This window comes from Budorcas taxicolor, chromosome X (genome assembly GCF_023091745.1).
Source record: "Budorcas taxicolor isolate Tak-1 chromosome X, Takin1.1, whole genome shotgun sequence".
NCBI classification, from domain to species: domain Eukaryota; kingdom Metazoa; phylum Chordata; class Mammalia; order Artiodactyla; family Bovidae; genus Budorcas; species Budorcas taxicolor.
Genome location: NC_068935.1, coordinates 88,467,221 through 88,485,597, shown reverse-complemented (window position 1 = coordinate 88,485,597; position 18,377 = coordinate 88,467,221).

Sequence of the window (18,377 nt, the reverse complement as noted above, 5' to 3'; positions counted from 1 at the left end):
TGTATAGGTGGTAGTGACCAAAACCATCCCCCAAAAAAAGAAATGCAAGAAGGCAAAGTGGTTGCTAAGAAGGCTTTACAAATACCTGAGGAAAGAAGAAATGGCAAGACTGAATGTCGACATTCTAGGAATCAGCAAACTAAAATGGACTGGAGTGGGTGAATTTAACTCAGATGACCATTATATCTACTACTGCTGGCAGGAATCCCTCAGAAGAAATGGAGTAGCCATCATGGTCAACAAAAGAGTCCGAAATGCAGTACTTGGATGCAATCTCAAAAACGACAGAAAGATCTCTGTTCGTTTCCAAGGCAAACCATTCAATATCACGGTAATCCAAGTCTATGCCCCAACCAGTAACGCTGAAGAAGCTGAATTTGAACAGTTCTATGAAGACCTACAAGACCTTTTAGAACTAACACCCAAAAAAGATGTCCTTTTCATTATAGGGGACTGGAATGCAAAAGTAGGAAGTCAAGAAACACCTGGAGTAACAGGCAAATTTGGCCTTGGAATGCAGAATGAAGCAGGGCAGAGACTAATAGAGTTTTGCCAAGAAAATGTACTGGTCATAGCAAACACCCTCTTCCAACAATACAAGAGAAGACTCTACACATGGACATCACCAGATGGTCAACACTGAAATCAGACTGATTATATTCTTTGCAGCCAAAGATGGAGAAGCTCTATACAGTCAGCAAAAACAAGACCAGGAGCTGACTGTGGCTCAGATCATGAACTCCTTATTGCCAAATTCAGACTTAAATTGAAGAAAGTAGGGGAAAACACTAGACCATTCAGGTATGACCTAAATCAAATCCCTTATGACTATACAGTGGAAGTGAGAAATAGATTTAAGGGCCTAGATCTGATAGATAGAGTGCCTGATGAACTATGGAGTGAGGTTCGTGACATTGTACAGGAGACAGGGAGCAAGACCATTCTCATGGAAAAGAAATGCAAAAAAGCAAAATGGCTGTCTGGGGAGGCCTTACAAATAGCTGTGAAAAGAGGAGAGGCGAAAAACAAAGGAGAAAAGGAAAGATATAAGCATCTGAATGCAGAGTTCCAAAGAATAGCAAGAAGAGATAAGAAAGCCTTCTTCAAGAGGAAAAGAACAGAATGGGAAAGACTAGAGATCTCTTCAAGAAAATTAGAGATACCAAGGGAACATTTCATGCAAAGATGGGCTCGATAAAAGACAGAAATGGTATGGACCTAACAGAAGCAGAAGATATTAAGAAGAGGTGGCAAGAATACACAGAAGAACTGTACAAAAAAGATCTTCATGACCAAGATAATCACGATGGTGTGATCACTCACCTAGAGCCAGACATCCTGGAATGTGAAGTCAAGTGGGCCTTAGAAAGCATCACTACGAACAAAGCTAGTGGAGGTGATGGAATTCCAGAGGAGCTATTTCAAATCCTGAAAGATGATGCTGTGAAAGTGCTGCACTCAATATGCCAACACATTTGGAAAACTCAGCAGTGGCCACAGGACTGGAAAAGGTTAGTTTTCATTCCAATCTCAAAGAAAAGCAATGCCAAAGAATGCTCAAACTACCACACAGTTGCACTCAATTCACATGCTAGTAAAGTAATGCTCAAAATTCTCCAAGCTAGGCTTCAGCAATACATGAACCGTGAACTTCCTCATGTTCAAGCTGGTTTTAGAAAAGGCAGAAGAACCAGAGATCAAATTGCCAACATCTGCTGGATCATGGAAAAAGCAAGAGAGTTCCAGAAAAACATCTATTTCTGCTTTATTGACTATGCCAAAGCCTTTGACTGTGTAGATCACAATAAACTATGGAAAATTCTGAGAGAGATGGGAATCCCAGACCACCTGACCTGCCTCTTGAGAAATCTGTATGGAGGTCAAGAAGCAACAGTTAGAACTGGACATGGAACAACAGACTGGTTCCAAATAGGAAAAGGAGTACATCAAGGCTGTATATTGTCACCCTGCTTATTTAACTTATATGGAAAGTACATCATGAGAAACACTGGGCTGGAAGAAGCACAAGCTGGAATCAAGATTGCCGGGAGAAATATCAATCACCTCAGATATGCAGATGACACCACCCTTATGGCAGAAAGTGAAGAGGAACTAAAAAGCCTCTTGATGAAAGTGAAAGAGGAGAGTGAAAAAGTTGGCTTAAAGCTCAACATTCAGAAAACGAAGATCATGGCATCTGGTCCCATCACTTCATGGGAAATAGATGGGGAAACAGGGGAAACAGTAGAAACAGTGTCAGACTTTATTTTTGGGGGCTCCAAAATCACTGCAGATGGTGACTGCAGCCATGAAATTAAAAGACGCTTGCTCCTTGGAAGAAAAGTTATAACCAACCTAGATAGTATATTCAAAAGCAGAGACATTACTTTGCCGACTAAGGTCCGTCTAGTCAAGGCTATGGTTTTTCCTGTGGTCATGTATGGATGTGAGAGTTGGACTGTGAAGAAGGCTGAGTGCCAGAGAATTGATGCTTGAGAGTCCCTTGGACTGCAAGGAGATCCAACCAGTCCATTCTGAAGGAGATCAGCCCAGGGATTTCTTTGGAAGGAATGATGCTAAAGCTGAAACTCCAGTACTTTGGCCACCTCATGTGAAGAGTTGACTCATTGGAAAAGACTCTGATGCTGAGAGGGATTGGGGGCAGGAGGAGAAGGGGACGACCGAGGATGAGATGGCTGGATGGCATCACTGGCTCGATGGACGTGAGTCTGAGTGAACTCCGGGAGTTGGTGATAGACAGGGTAGCCTGGCGTGCTGCGATTCATGGGGTCACAAAGAGTCGGACATGACTGAGCGACTGAACTAAACTGAACTGAACTGAGGAAAGAAGAGAAGTGAAAAGCAAGGGAGAAAGGGGAAAATATATCCAAGTGAATGCAGGGTACCAGAGAATAACAAGGACAGATAAAAAGACCTTCTTAAGTGAACAATACAAAGAAGTAGAGGAAAACAAGAGAATATGAAAGACTAGAGATCTCTTTAATAAAATTGGAGATATCAAGGGAACTTTTCATGTAAGGATGGGCATGATAAAGGACAGAAATGTTAAAGACCTAACAGAGGCAGAGAGATTAACAAAGGCAAGAATACAAAGAAGAACTGTACCAAAAAATGTCTTAATGACTGGGATAACCACGATGGTATGGTCACTCACCTAGAGCCAGACATCCTGGAGTGTGAAATCAACTAGGCCTTATGAAGCATTACTACAAACAAAGCTAATGGAGGTGATGGAATTCCAGCTGAGCTATTTAAAATCCTAAGAGATGATGCTGTTAAAGTCTTGCATTCAATATTTCAGCAAATTTGGAAAACTCAGCAGTGGCCACAGGACTGGAAAATGTTAGTTTTCATCTCAATCCCAAAGAAGGGCAGTGCCAAAGAATGTTCAAACTACCAGACAATTGTGCTCATTTTGCATGACAGCAAGGTTATGCTCAAAATCCTTCAAGCTACGATTCATCAGTACGTGAACTGAGAACTTCCAGATGTACAAGCTGCATTTAGAAAAGGCAGAGGAACCAGAGATCAAGTTGCCAACCTTTGGTGGATCATAGAGAAAGAAAAGGAACTCCAAAAAACATCTACTTCTGCTTCATTGACTAAGCCAAATCCTTTGACTGTGTGGATGACAACACGCTGTGGAAAACTCTTAAAGAGATAGGAATATCAGACCACCTTACCTGTTTAGTGAGAAATCTGTATGTGGGTCAAGAAAAAACAGTTAGAACCTTACATGGAACAATGGAGTGGTTCAAAATTGGGAAAGGAGTACATCAAGGCTGTATATTGTCACCCTGCTTATTTAACTTATATGCAGAATACATCATGAAAAATGCCGAGCTGGATGCAACACAAGCTGGAATCAAGACTGCAGGGAGAACTATCAATAACCTCTGATATGCAGATGACACCAATCTTATCTCAGAAAGCGAAGAGGAACTAAAGAGCCTCTTGAAAGTGAAAGTGGAGAGTGAAAAAGCTGGCTTAGAACTCAACATTCAAAACACAAAGATCGTGGCATCTGGTCCCATCACTTCATGGCAAATAGATGGGCAAATAACGGAAACAGTGATAGACTTTATTTTCTTGGGCTCCAAAATCACTGCAGATGATGGCTGCAGCTTGCTCCTTGGAATGAAAGTTATGACTGTCCTAGACAGCATATTAAAAAGTAGACATTACTTTTCAGACAAACTTCTGTCAAGTTGAAGTTATGGTTTTTCCAATAGTCATGTACGGATGTGAGAGTTGGACTATGAAGAAAGCTGAGCACTGAAGAATTGATGCTTTTGAACTGTGGACTTGGAGAAGACTCTTGAGAGTCCCTTGGACTGCAAGGAGATCAAACTAGTCAATCCTAAAGTAAATCAGTCCTGAATATTCATTGGAAGGACTGATGCTGAAGCTCCAATACTTCGGCCACCTGATGTGAAGAACTGACTCACTGGAAAAGACCCTGATGCTCGGAAAGATTGAAGGCAAGAAGAGAAGGGAATAACAGAGGATGAGATGGTTGGATGGCATCACCGACTTGATGGACATGAGCTTGAGAAAGCTCTGGGTGTTGGTGATGGACAGGGAAGCCCATCATGCTTCAGTCTATGGGGGTGGCAAAGAGTTGGACATGACTGAGTGACTAAACTGAACAGAGTACATCATGTAAGGTGCTGGGCTGGATGAATTACAGGCTGCAATCAAGATTACTGGGAGAAATATCAACAACCTCAGATATGCAGATGATACTACTCTAATGGCAGAAATGGAAGAGGAACTAAAGAGCCTCACGATGAGGGTAAAAAAAAGGAGAGTGAAAAAGTCTGCTTAAAACTCAATATTTAAAAAATTAAGTCATGGCATCTGGCCCCATGACTTGATGGCAAATGGAAGGGGGAGAAAGTGGAATCAATGACCCGTTTTATTTTCTTGATCTCCAAAATCACTTCAAATGTTGACTGTGGCCATGAAATGAAAAGATGCTTGCTCCTTGTAAGGAAAACTATGACAAAGCTAAACAGCATATTAAAAAGCAAAGACATCACTTTGCCAACAAAGGTCCATATAGTCAAAGTAATAGTTTTTCCAGTAGTTATGTATGGATCTTCCCAACCCAGAGATTGAACCCAGGTCTCCCACATTGCTGGCAGATTCTTTAGGAAGAATCTTTAAAAACATTCTTTAAAGAGAATGCTAAGTGCCCAAGAAATGATGCTTTTAAATTGTGGTATAGAGAAGACTTTAGAGACTCTCAAAGAGATCAAACCAATCAATCCTAAAGGAACTCAACTCTGAACAGTCATTGAAAGGATTTATGCTGAGGCTGAAGCTCCGATACTTTGGCCACCTGATAAGAAGAGCCCATTCGTTGGGAAAAACTCTAATGCTGGGAATGACTGAAAGCAAAGGAGAAGGTGACAGAGGATGAGATGGTTGGAAAGCATCACTGACTCAGTGGACATGAATTTCAGCAAACTCCAAGAAATAGTGAAGGACAGGGAATACTAGTTTACTGCTGTCCATGAGGTCGCAAAGATTCGGACATGACCTAGCAACTGAACAACAACAGCAACAAAAGCACATTATTTCTCTTACTAATTTTTATAACAAATAAACAGCATTTCAGCTATGTCATGGGACAAATTGTATTTGTGGATGCACCTGTTATACTACCCATCTTTAGCAAGTTCCTGATATGAAGTGCACTCTAAGTTCCAAGCAAATGCCTTACAACCAAACTTTAAGAAGCACCACTTAGTTTTCACTTTTCTACATGTCTGTTTCTTGCCTCATCAATACTCCATTTTGCAACACAAAGTCAGGAACTCTGCCGTTTTCATCTCTTATCCGTCCCCAGTGTTCCCTTGACACTAGGCTAGGCACACAATCTACATCTTCTTCAAAGAGGACAGAGTTCAAATAAGAATTCAGTTAAAAGGCAAAATACACCTGTATTTTCCAAAACTGTTCTTTCCACTTTCTTTCTTCCTTTACCACCACACTTCTTAAAAAGTAGTCTGACAGGACGAGTCACTTGACTTCTCTGACTTTGTTTCCACATCTGTATCCTGGGAACACGGTAATTTACTTAATTGATGTAAAATGTCAAGGACAATGTCTGGCTATTTAATAAAAGTGGTCCATCATTATTATCTCTCTTCTTGGCTATCACTGAATTATTGTTTCTGATACTGCAAGTCAGACAACCCCACTCCTGGTGTGATAGAGGGAGAAAAGGATTAAGCACCAGTGTCTGAGATGGTCACTCCATGGATTTCAGAGTTTAGTCTTCATAACTGCCTTGAGGATCCCTGATGGACTCAGAAGTGCTCCTCAGTCTTGATTTGCGGAGAAGTCTTTATGCCTATAAAAGGCAGACAGAAAGAGCAATATTCCCAGTATGTATTAATTCAGATGACTCCAGGAAGGATTCATACCCTACAGAATAACATTCCCTCTAGGTTAGGGAGCTTTTGATGTAGGTAGAAGCTTTTCTTAAACCAAAGGAGTTGGTAGGTCTATGGACCTTACTCTCCAGATGGGAGTTCTTACACTGTAATTGTGCTTACAGTAAAGCATCTGTCTACAATGTGGGAGACTCGGGTTCGATCCCCAGGTTGGGAAGATCGTCTGGAGAAGGAAATGGCAATCCACTCCAGTACTATTGCCTGGAAAATCCCATGGACAGAGGAACCTGGTAGGCTACAGTCCATAGTGTCGCAAAGAGTCAGACACGACTGAGCAACTTCACTTTCACTGTATCAGAAATCAAAGCACCCTCATATATGTATCTTTACTTATGTGCATATTATGTAAACCACAGTACAATATACAAAAATAAACACTAAATGTGAGATTCAGATAAAAAGCATCTGTTGCTAATCATTGCATCTCAGTGTACAACAGACTCTCAGGGCAAGTTTTGTTGTTTTTGGAATGTTTGTAAATCCATAATGCAAAGTAAACACAAAAGGGTAATCTCTCAGTCTCCACTTCCTTTCCTCCCATTTGTGTCTCAATCCCGTTGGCCTGGGTTGCTTCTGGTGCAATTCTACTGAATATGCTCTCTAGTATTGAATCATGTGGGCCCTTCTCCTATCATCATCTTTCTTGACCTCTGTATAGTAGCTGACACTGGGGACCAGGCCTTTCATATCTCCAGGTTTTCCTTCTATCTCTCTCATTATTCATTCTCCTCCTTCAACAACTTGTCTTCCTGTGCCTATCCCTTAAAGATTGCTGTTTCTAGCGGTCCTAGTCACAATGCCCATTTTGTATGTCTGCAAACTTTCCCAGGGAAATCTTCTCTACTCTCATGGCCACAACTACTACATTGATGATATATACATTTTTACCTCCAACCTACACATCTCTCCTCTACTCTAGACCCGTGTGTTCAACTATCTACTGGATCTCTTCAACCAATTTATGGCCCTGTCATCTATCAAGTCACCTAAACTGGAAATCTGGGAATCACACAAAACTTTTTCTTCTCCCCAGTAACCACATTCAATTAGCCACAAAATGCTGTTATAATCTTCTTTAGAATTGCCTCTTGATCATATTCCCTCCTCATTACTTCCACTGTCACTGCCTTTGTTCTGACCCTTATCACTTCTCACTTGGATTTTGCTGACAGCCTTCTAATTGCTCTCCCTGCATTCATTCTTGCCTCTTTCCAAACTGTCCTCCATGTAGTTGTTGGAGTGAACTTTGTCAGTCGTCAATAATGTCATCTGATGTTTCTGCCTATGAACATTCAATGCTGTCCAAGTTCTTTAAGGAGGTCCTTCATAATCACCCTAATTTCCCCTTCTAGCAAGATCATTTGACATTGCTTCAGTCAAACTGAACTTGTTACAGATCCTTGAACATTCTGCTGCTGCTGCTGCCAAGTCGCTTCAGTTGTGTCCGACTCTGTGCGACCCCATAGACGGCAGCCCACCAGGCTCCACTGTCCACGGGATTCTCCAGGCAAGAACACTGGAGTGGGTTGCCATTTCCTTCTCCACTGCATAAAAGTGAAAAGTGAAAGTGAAGTCGCTCAGTCGTGTCCAACTCTTAGCGACCCCATGGACTGCAGCCTACCAGGCTCCTCCATCCATGAGATTTTCCAGGCAAGAGTACTAGAGTGGGGTGCCATTGCCTTCTCCACTGAACATTCTAAACCCCTTTATATTTCTGTTTCTTCACAAATACCTTTTCTTATGCCTGGAATGACTTTTCCCTTTTTCTCTTTCTTTGAAACATGTCTCAAATGTCACCTCTTTTATGAACACTTCTCTGGTTTCCCTGGAGCAAAGATAGATTATTCCTCTTCTGAGTTAGCATTTCATCTAGGCATCTAATCCTATTATTCTGTATTTCAGTGATTTGTGCATGCTTTTGTCTTAAAGAGAGATCTGTCTATGGAGCAGTAGTAGTATGGAAGGCAGTAAATTGTAGGTGGCACAGTGGTAAAGAATCCCCCCCACCAATGCAGGAGACTCACGAGACAAAGGTTTGGTCCCTGGGTTGGAAAGATCCCCTAGAGAAGGAAATGGCAACCCAATTCAATATTCTTGCCTGGGAAATCCCATAGACAGAGGAGCCTGGTTGGCTATGGTGGGGGTGGAGGGTCCCTCCCATAGGATCACAAAGACTGGACACAACTGAGTGACTGAAGACAACACACAGCACATGTGTCTTTACACCTTCAATACTTATTACAGTAACTGGCATAGAGTAGAAGCTCAATTGATGCATGGTGAAAGGGTGAATATGGTTGACTGCCTAAACAAGCACTAAGCCAAAAAAAACAAAATTAATAAAAACTGCTCCCTATCCAGAGTTGCATGCATGCATTGAGACTCGTTAATTAGTTGAAACTCAAATGTCTGGGTTCACAGTCAATGGCTACATGAACTCTATTCTAAAGGTGCCTACGGCAATAATGGAAGATACTATAGCAGCAACCTAAACTATAATAACCCAGAAACTAAGTTACTTAGTTACTTATGGCACTGTGATTTTTTTTTTCATTCTTTAGTACATTCATTCTCAGTGCAGAAGAAAAACATTCACCCTTAAGGCTAGTGGTGGAGGTGGGAGTGCAGGGGGGGAGTCAGGATTAGCTGACTTCTTGAGTCTCATTCACACATTTCAGTTTCCATGGAGGAGAGAGAGAGAGTACATATGTGATGTCGTCAAGATTACAAAATCTTCCCTCATCATTCTTGTCTCCAAAGAAGTCAAATCTCTTTAAAGAACTCTATCCTCGGACTTCCACTCATCCACCTTCACTAGTCAAATAAAAAAAGACTTTTATCAAGGGAGGAAAATCTATGATACTTCAGTATGTAGTCAATCAATCAAGTCATCTCTTTTATCATCATACCAGAAGTATGTCTTGATGAAGCTTAATATAGCACAGAAGAAAGAGATTTACAGAGAAAGACTAAAAATCTAACCAGAATTCAGCAGAAACAAAATGGTTAAAGGCAAAGAGTGAGTCATCTCTACAAGCACTGCCATAGCTAGTGGTACCTAGGAAAACATGGACATGCATGCAAACCTCACCTGTGTTTGAGACAACAACCTGACTTTGTTTTCAGTGCCTTATGTTCTCACTCTACTGATTAGCACTGTGGGGAGGGGGAGGTTCGATGAGGACCCCACAAAACAGAGTTTGATCTTCTGCCATGTACTGAATTGTGTCTCATGAAAATTCATTATGCTGAAGCCTTAACCCCTAATGTGATGATATTTGGAGGTGGGGCCTCTGGGAGGTAATTAGGCTTAAATGAGGTCTTGAGAGTTTGTTTGGAGAGGTTTGACAAAAAACAGCAAAATTCTGTAAAGCAATTATCCTTCAATAAAAAAAATAAATTAATTTTTTTTAATGAGGTATTGAGGGTGGAGGAATTAATGCCATTCAAAGAAGAGACAACAGAAAGCTTGCTCTCTCTTCACTGTATGAGGACACAGTGAGGAGGCAGCCATTTGCAAACCAGGAAGCGAGCTCTCACCAGAACCCAGCCATCTTGATCTCAGACTCCCAACCTACAGAACTGTGAGAAATAAATTCCTATTGTTTAATAACGTCAACCAGTTTATCACATTTTGTTATGGCAACCCAAGCTGACTAAGACATCCTCCTAGGTTTTCCCAAGGGTCACAACCCCAAGTAATTAATTGTGAATTAATTGTGTGTATACTGTCTATTCCCAGTTCTCCCAACTATTCCACTTCTTAAGAATCTCAGGAAAAATTCCAAATTGCATTAAAAATCACTTCTCCCAGATCCCCTTGTTTGTCTTCCTGAAAGCTATGTTCACGTGAACAATTTAAGACATTTCCATTCTTAAGTGCTTTATTCCCAAAATTGTACATTTTTAGCTTGCAAAGTCCTCTTCATCTCTATTCTAAGTCTCTATTTCTCCTGTGAAGAAGTTGTGGAGTAGAATAAGGCTGCAGTTCTGTGCTGCAGATGGAATAAAGCATAAGAAAGGATTTTAAAAGGAAAGAATGGCAAGGCAAGAATGGGAGGAAGTGGTTTATGGGCAGGGGAGGGAGCATTGATAAAGAGCAGATGTCTCTTACCACGGGTTTGGAGTGTACAGCAAATGATTAGGAATGACAATGGCTAATGTAATGCCCTTTTATCACTTCTAGAGACCTGACACAATTTGTAGGGAAAACTATTCTCCCCAGACCTTGATTGATTTAGAAAGTATCCACTTGAAGGATCCAACAGTAATAAACCATAGTTGGTATTTATCTCCCAGGGCTGTTGGGGAAATTAAATGAAATAATATATAGAAAGGGTTTAACAAGGCTTATAGTAATTACTCCATAAATGGGAGCCATTGTTGTAGTTGTTGTTGCTGGTGGTGCTGTTTAAATTAAGATAACTTAATTTAACATGGTTACTGTGTTCCTGGCAATGTTAGGTTTCTCTGAGTCACTTCTGTGGTGACATCAATTGTGGTAGTGAAGGGAGACAAGTGAGCTGATAGCAGTCCTGGAAAACAACCTGACAGTAAATCAAGAAATAAATGAAATGTACCATCCCTCCTGCTACATGAGCTTGAGAGTCATCAGTGACATCTCTCTCTCTCTCTCTCCCCCCACCCCCTCTCATACATGCATCTCACACACACACACACACACTCAATCTACCATCAAGCTCTATTTCTCCTCTTAAATAGCTCTTGACTGGCTACCTAATTGCTCTCCCACCTTCTCTTATTCCTCCCTCATAGTCTATTCTTCACAAAAAGGTCAGTGTAATCTTCTTAGCATGTAAATCATAACATCCCACTGACCATAAAAATTTGAACATACACATTTACCTCCACTCCTTTGGCAAACTCAAAGACAGTAATTAGGGAAGAGATGATGATAACAATATTTTTTTTTTTTGAGCTAGGAAACAGAAATACAAGAAAAACTGCCTCTGTATACCAGAGGAAAGTGAATCCGAAACTGGCAGTGGGGGAAGTTGATAAGCTACACAACTCGAAACAAAGAACCTCCAAAGACTTAGCAATCAGTGGTATAAGTACTTCTATAAGTGAAGGTGAATGGGAGGTTTAAAAGAAGAATATTACTTGAAACTTTTATTAAGCAGTTAGATCCCAGTTCAGTTCAGTTCAGTTGCTCAGTCGTGTCCGACTCTTTGCGACCCCATGAATCGCAGCACGCCAGGCCTCCCTGTCCATCACCAACCCCCGGAGTTCACTCAGACTCACGTCCATCAAGTCAGTGATGCCGTCCAGCCATCTCATCCTCGGTCGTCCCCTTCTCCTCCTGCCCCCAGTCCCTCCCAGCATCAGAGTCTTTTCCAATGAGTCAACTTTTCACATGAGGTGGCCAAAGTACTGGAGTTTCAGCTTTAGCATCATTCCTTCCAAAGAAATCCCAGGGTTGATCTCCTTTAGAATGGACTGGTTGGATCTCCTTGCAGTCCAAGGGACTCTCAAGAGTCTTCTCCAACACCACAGTTCAAAAGCATCAATTCTTCGGCACTCAGCCTTCTTCACAGTCCAACTCTCACATCCATACATGACTAATGGAAAAACCATAGCCTTGACTAGACGGACCTTAGTCGGCAAAGTAATGTCTCTGCTTTTGAATATACTATCTAGGTTGGTCATAACTTTTCTTCCAAGGAGTAAGCGTCTTTTAATTTCATGGCTGCAGTCACCATCTGCAGTGATTTTGGAGCTCCCAAAAAATAAAGTCTGACACTGTTTCCACTGTTTCCCCATCTATTTCCCATGAAGTGATGGGACCGGATGCCATGATCTTCGTTTTCTGAATATTGAGCTTTAAGCCAACTTTTCCACTCTCCACTTTCACTTTCATCAAGAGGCTTTTTAGTTCCTCTTCACTTTCTGCCATAAGGGTGGTGTCATCTGCATATCTGAGGTTAGATCCCAAGATCCCCTAAAAAACTTCACACAGTTAGGTGATTGTCTCTGCCCTCCTCCCTACCAGAAGATGTGAGGCTTATTCTCTAGAGAGAGTAAAACAGAAGTTCTTTGGACTGGGGAAACATTGAGCATAGCTGAGGCAGAAGTATTATATGGAAAACTTAAAAATTTCACATTTTGATGGTTGAGACCCCTAGTCCCTTATCTCACTTGGTTCTTAGAATGCTGGCAGTCAGCCATCAGGCAGAGTATTGGGATATTCTCCTTTAAGAATAAGACAAATCTAAGAAAAGACTTAAAGACACTGCCATATGTGGTTGTCCAATGAAATGACTCAACCAGATCATCTTGCAGTGAAGCTTCTCATCGTAGATAGACCCTAAGATGATCGTCAATGAGTCCCATCTCCCGATATTCATGCCTTTGTATAATTTTCTTTTCTTAAATGCTGTTGAACCTGTGACTTGCTTCTAACCAATGGAATATGGCAAAGGTGATTCATTCCCATCTCTTTTTTTTTTCATTCCCATCTTTAAGTTATGATATATAAGGTTCTGCTTAGCAGATTGGAGCTAGAGTCTCTTCTTCTGAACTAAATGAAATAAGAAGTCATGCTGCGTAATTTCACATAGCAAAGAACTGCCAGCAGCCTTAAGGAACTGTGTGGGTGGCTTCTAGGACCTAAGGGTGACCTTCAGCCAATAGCTAGCAATAAGCCAAGGTCCTCAAGTATATGGTCACAAGGAAATAAATTCTGCCAAAAAACTGAATGAGTCTGAAAGCAAATTCTTCCCCAAACTTTTAGATGAGAATGCATCTTGACCCACACCTTGATTCACCCTGTGAGACCTTGAACAAAAGACCCAGCTATGCTCTACCCCCCTGGATGCATAGAAACTGTGAGATAATCAATGGGTCATTTTAAACCACAAAGTTTGTGGTAATTTGTTATACAGCAATAGAAAATTCATGTACTGAGATAGTCTACAAGTCTCAACTAAGCACCCTGATCTTCTAATCACAATTTTTAGGAACTTATTCATAAATATGAGCAGAAAGCTAAGGATGATGAGGTATCTGAGGAAAATCTCTGATATCAAGGTAGAGATCTAAACCAGCAAAAAGTCAAAAACTTAAAAGAAATAAGGAGAGAAAAAAAATATTATCCTCAAAGAGATTCCAGAAGCTAATGCCTCCACCAATCAAGAACAGGATGATACATAAGGGTGGGGGGAGAGAACACTCAGAAAACAAAAAAATTACTCTTAAAAATTCCTGCTTTTGAATTTCTTATTAGAAATTGGCATAAAATAAGGAATTTGTCTGGTCTCTATCCCAGGATCCTGGGATGGAGCTTCTAAACTCTTGGAATTTCTTGAGTGATAAGATTGTCTTCGTTATTCATGGTAGGCCTCTGGGACTGTGCCTAAATTTATGCTAATTAGGTAACTGATGGTATGACTCTAGATAGTTTCAGGATGGGAGCTGGCCATGCTGGAATGACCAACCATGTGACTAGAGAGGCAGGGCTTTGAGCCAGATTATATAAGTCCATCTTGATATCTGGGGAGGGAATGGAGAGCTGGAGATTGAGTTCATAATTCAGCCAAACATATCTACATAATGAAACCACAATAAAAAATCTGGACAGGAAAGTTCAGGTGAGCTTCCTGATTGGTGAATACATCAATATGCCAGGAAAGCAATGCATCTTGATTCCATGGAATCATGGGAGGAAGGGTATGGAAACTTCATTTTGGGGACTCCCCTCCAACCCAGACTTCATCCTGTGAATCTCTTCATTTGACTAGTCCTAATTTGCATCCTTTATAATAAAAATGTAATTGGAAGCATAGCACTTTCCTGAGTTATGTGAGTTGTTCTAGGGAATTAACAAATATGAGGGGATACTGGGAACCCCTAAGTTTGTAATCAGTTGGTCAGAAATGTGAGTCACATGGAGACCCCTGAATTTTGGCTGGTGTATCAAAGGAGGGTAATCTTATTGGGAACTGTGCACCTAACCAGTGAAGTCTGTGCTAACTCTGGGTAGCCAGTTTCAGTATTGCAGAAGGTTTGGAAGATAAAACTGAGGAAATCTTTCAGAAGTAAAACAGACAAAGAGATAAAAAGAGATAGAAAATAAAATATAAGGAAATTACAAGATCAGTGCAGGAAGCCCAATATAAGAATAACATGACTTCTAAAAAATAAGTCAGAAAAATTGGAGAGAAAAAATATGAAATAAATAAAGAAAATTTATCATAATTTAAAGGACAGTTTTAAAATTTAAAGGGCCCACAAAATACCCACCGCAATGGAAGAAAATAGATAAGCACTAGGGTATTTCAATGTGATATTGCATATTAAAGGCAAAACAAAAAACCTAACAACTTCCAGAGAAGAAAAAAATTGAAGGTCACTTATAAGATATCCCAGGTAGCTCAGTGATAAAGAATCTGCCTGCCAATGCAAGAGCCGCAGGATCCATGGGTTCAATCCCTTGGTCGGGAAGATCCCGTGGAGTAGGAAATGGCAACCCACTCCAGTATTCTTGCCTGGAGAATCCCATGGACAGGGAGCCTGGCAGGCTACAGTCCATGGAGTTGCAAAGAGTTAGACACGACTGAGCAACAGATGCACATTGTAAGATATAAAAATGGCTTTAGGTTTCTTAAAAGTTAGGAGCTAGAACACCAGGAAACAATGTCTTCAAAATTATTTAGGGATACCATGGGATGAGAGCAGTACCACAAATCACAGTGCAAACAGGCCATACTGGAGAATTCAAAAGAATGTCTTCAGAAGTTGAAACTGATAGAAGAGTCAATGTTCTCAATGCTTTCAATCTGCACATATTTGGAGAATATTTAGTTAATTGGGGAACAGGTTACAGATGAAGTAATGTTGAGTATATAGAAAATTAAGAAATTGAATAAACAAGACAATTATCAGCTCCATAAAAACAAACAGATGTGCAAGAAAGCAAAGGTAATCACAGCATGCTATATAACTTTACTATGAATAGGATTCCCCTAGTAATAATAACATAAACACTGAATATGGATGTAATTAAATTATGACATAATTATACCAGGAAACTGGTGAAATGGGAAGTTTGTGTTTGTGGGTGCATGATGGCTGATGGTGATGATGAGCTAACCTCCCCTTTTCCATAGAATACTTTAATCTGAAAATTATGCATTAGCTTTATAAGCATGCTATTTGACTAAAGAGGTTGAAAGTAGTTGCCTTTGGGAGGTAGATAATAGGAGTGGGCTTCTCTGATCACTCAGACAGTAAAAATCTGCCTTTGATGTGGGAGACCTGGGTTGGAAAGATCTCCTGGAGGTGGGCATAGCAACCCACTCCAGTATTCTTGCCTGGAGAATCCCCGTGGACAGAGGAGCCTGGCGGGCTGCAGTCCACAAAGTGACAGAGTAAGCACAGCACAGCCCAGCACATAATAGGGGCAGGGGACACTGACAGCTGTGACAAATAATTTTCTCTCTTTAAACTGCATATAAAGTAAAAATTTTAGAAAATAAAAACTACTTTTAAAAGAAAATTCAAATCAGATCATGTCACCAAATTGTTTAAAACTCCTAGTAGTTTACTACTGCAATTAGAATAAAATGCTAACTCTTTCCCATGATGTATAGGGCTCTGAATCATGTCTAACTATCTTACTTCAAGCATGCTCTCTTCCAAGAAGCTTTCTCTGATTCATTTACAGGATCAGTGATATTTTGTGCTAGAACACTTTAAAGCTAGCTGATCAAGTTCAACTATCTTACTTTATCTCATACCACTCCCCGCACCACCAATATCTAGGCTCCAGCCCCTCTGGTCTACTTTCTCTTCCTCAAACACAACAAGCTTGTTGCCAACTCAGCACCTTTGTGGTTCCTATTCCCTCTGCCAGAAATCACTCTCGCCAGATCTTTGCATGGCTGAATCCTTCTTTTTATTCAGGATTCAGCTGAAAGTTGCCCCTGTACAGATGCCCTCCACAATCAGACAAACTCCAACTGAGGAACAGTCTGAAAGTCAGCTGACCTGGGCTCTTCAAAAATGTCAGTGTCGTGAGAGAAAAATTAAAGCTGGGACTAGTCTACATTAAAGGAGACTAAAGAGACAAGAACAGTTACATGCAATTTATGATTTGACTCTTTTATAAAGCTATACTGAGCGTTATTGGAACAATTGGAGAAATTTTAATATATATTGTTTAAATAATATATAATAGTGTTATTGTTAAAATTCCTAAATATGGTAATTATATATTACCATGTATATATTAAATATGGTAAGTACATATATAAATTAAATATGGTATATATTACATATATATTATATATAACATATATATTAAATATGGTAAGTATATATGCAAGAATGCTTTCGTTCTTATGAGATATATGCTAAAATGCTTATGGGTGGAGTTCATGATGTCTGCAATTAATTTCCAAATGATTTAAAGCAGAGAGGGAGAGAGAAAGTTGATAGTTTATAGATATCAAGTAATTGTGGCAAAATGTTAACAACTGGTGAATATTAATGAAGAATACATGCATCCACTATTTTATTCATGCAACTTTTCTGTAGAATTGAAAACCTGCCAAATCAAAAGTTGGAGGAAAAAAATCTTGAACTTTACTTAGTGGGTTTGTTGACAGTGTATTTGTGAAGTAATTCCAAACTATCTTGCATATGTAATAGGATTAGGCAAATGAGTAAAAATATTGACCAAAGAAGCCCTCTAGTCACTTTCTATCACATTATCCTGTTTTGTTTTCCTCATTACATTTATCATCTCTAAAGCATTAATTTTATTTATGCATTTGCTTAATGCATAAAGCCCCTACCCAATAAATGTTATTTAAGCAGAGATGGTGTCTAATTTACTTTTGAATTCTCAGCATTCAAGCCAATGCCTACCTAACACATTGATAATTGTCTTGTTTATTCAATTTCTTAATTTTCTATATACTCAACATTACTTCATCTGTAACTTGTTCCCCAATTAACTAAATATTCTCCAAATATGTGCAGATTGAAAGCATTGAGAACATTGACTCTTCTATCAATTTCAACTTCTGAAGACATTCTTTTGAATTTCTCCAGTGTGGCCTGTTTGCACTGTGATTTGTGGCACTGCTCTCACCCCATGATATCCCTAAATAATTTTGAAGACATTGTTTCCTGGTGTTCCAGCTCCTAACTTCTAAGAAACCTAAAGCCATTTTTATATCTTACAATGTGCATCTGTGCTCAGTCGTGTCTAACTCTTTGCAACTCCATGGACTGTAGCCTGCCAGGCTCCCTGTTTTGGGGGCTGCTTCATTCATTCGTTCTATAAGTAATTAATGAATGAATGAAGCAGCCCCCAAAACCCTTGGGTAGAAACAATGGAAAAGGAGGACTGCAATTTTGCCCCTACAGCCAAGTTAAGGCTCTGAGGCACAGTTGCGAAAGGGTCTTGTTATTTCAGAGACCTGTGAAGTTGAGAGAGGAAAAAGAGAGGAACTCAGCCTCATTCTGGCATGTGGACTGTGGTTAAAGGGAATAACCACTACCTGAAATGGCAGTGACCCCAAAGGTTACAACTACAGGATAGGGACTTAAAACTAAAATGTGAATGATGATGGGGAGGTCCCGGAAATGACTTTTTAATACTTTAATCTCCATCTAAGACACCTGAGTTATGTGACACCTTGTCTTTGCAAGTCACTTCAATTGTGTAAAGACTTCCTGAAATTCCCTCTTCCCACAGAGCTGAGGAATGGTGCATTTCCAGCTAACTTTCAGTAATGGAAGAGAACTACAGGGAAGAGAAAATGAGGCCCCTAAGAACACAGTTGGTAATTCTTTGGAGGAAAGGAAATCTCCCTTACTCCTCAACTCTTTTCATCACAGCAGTTTTGCCTATCAATATCTTTT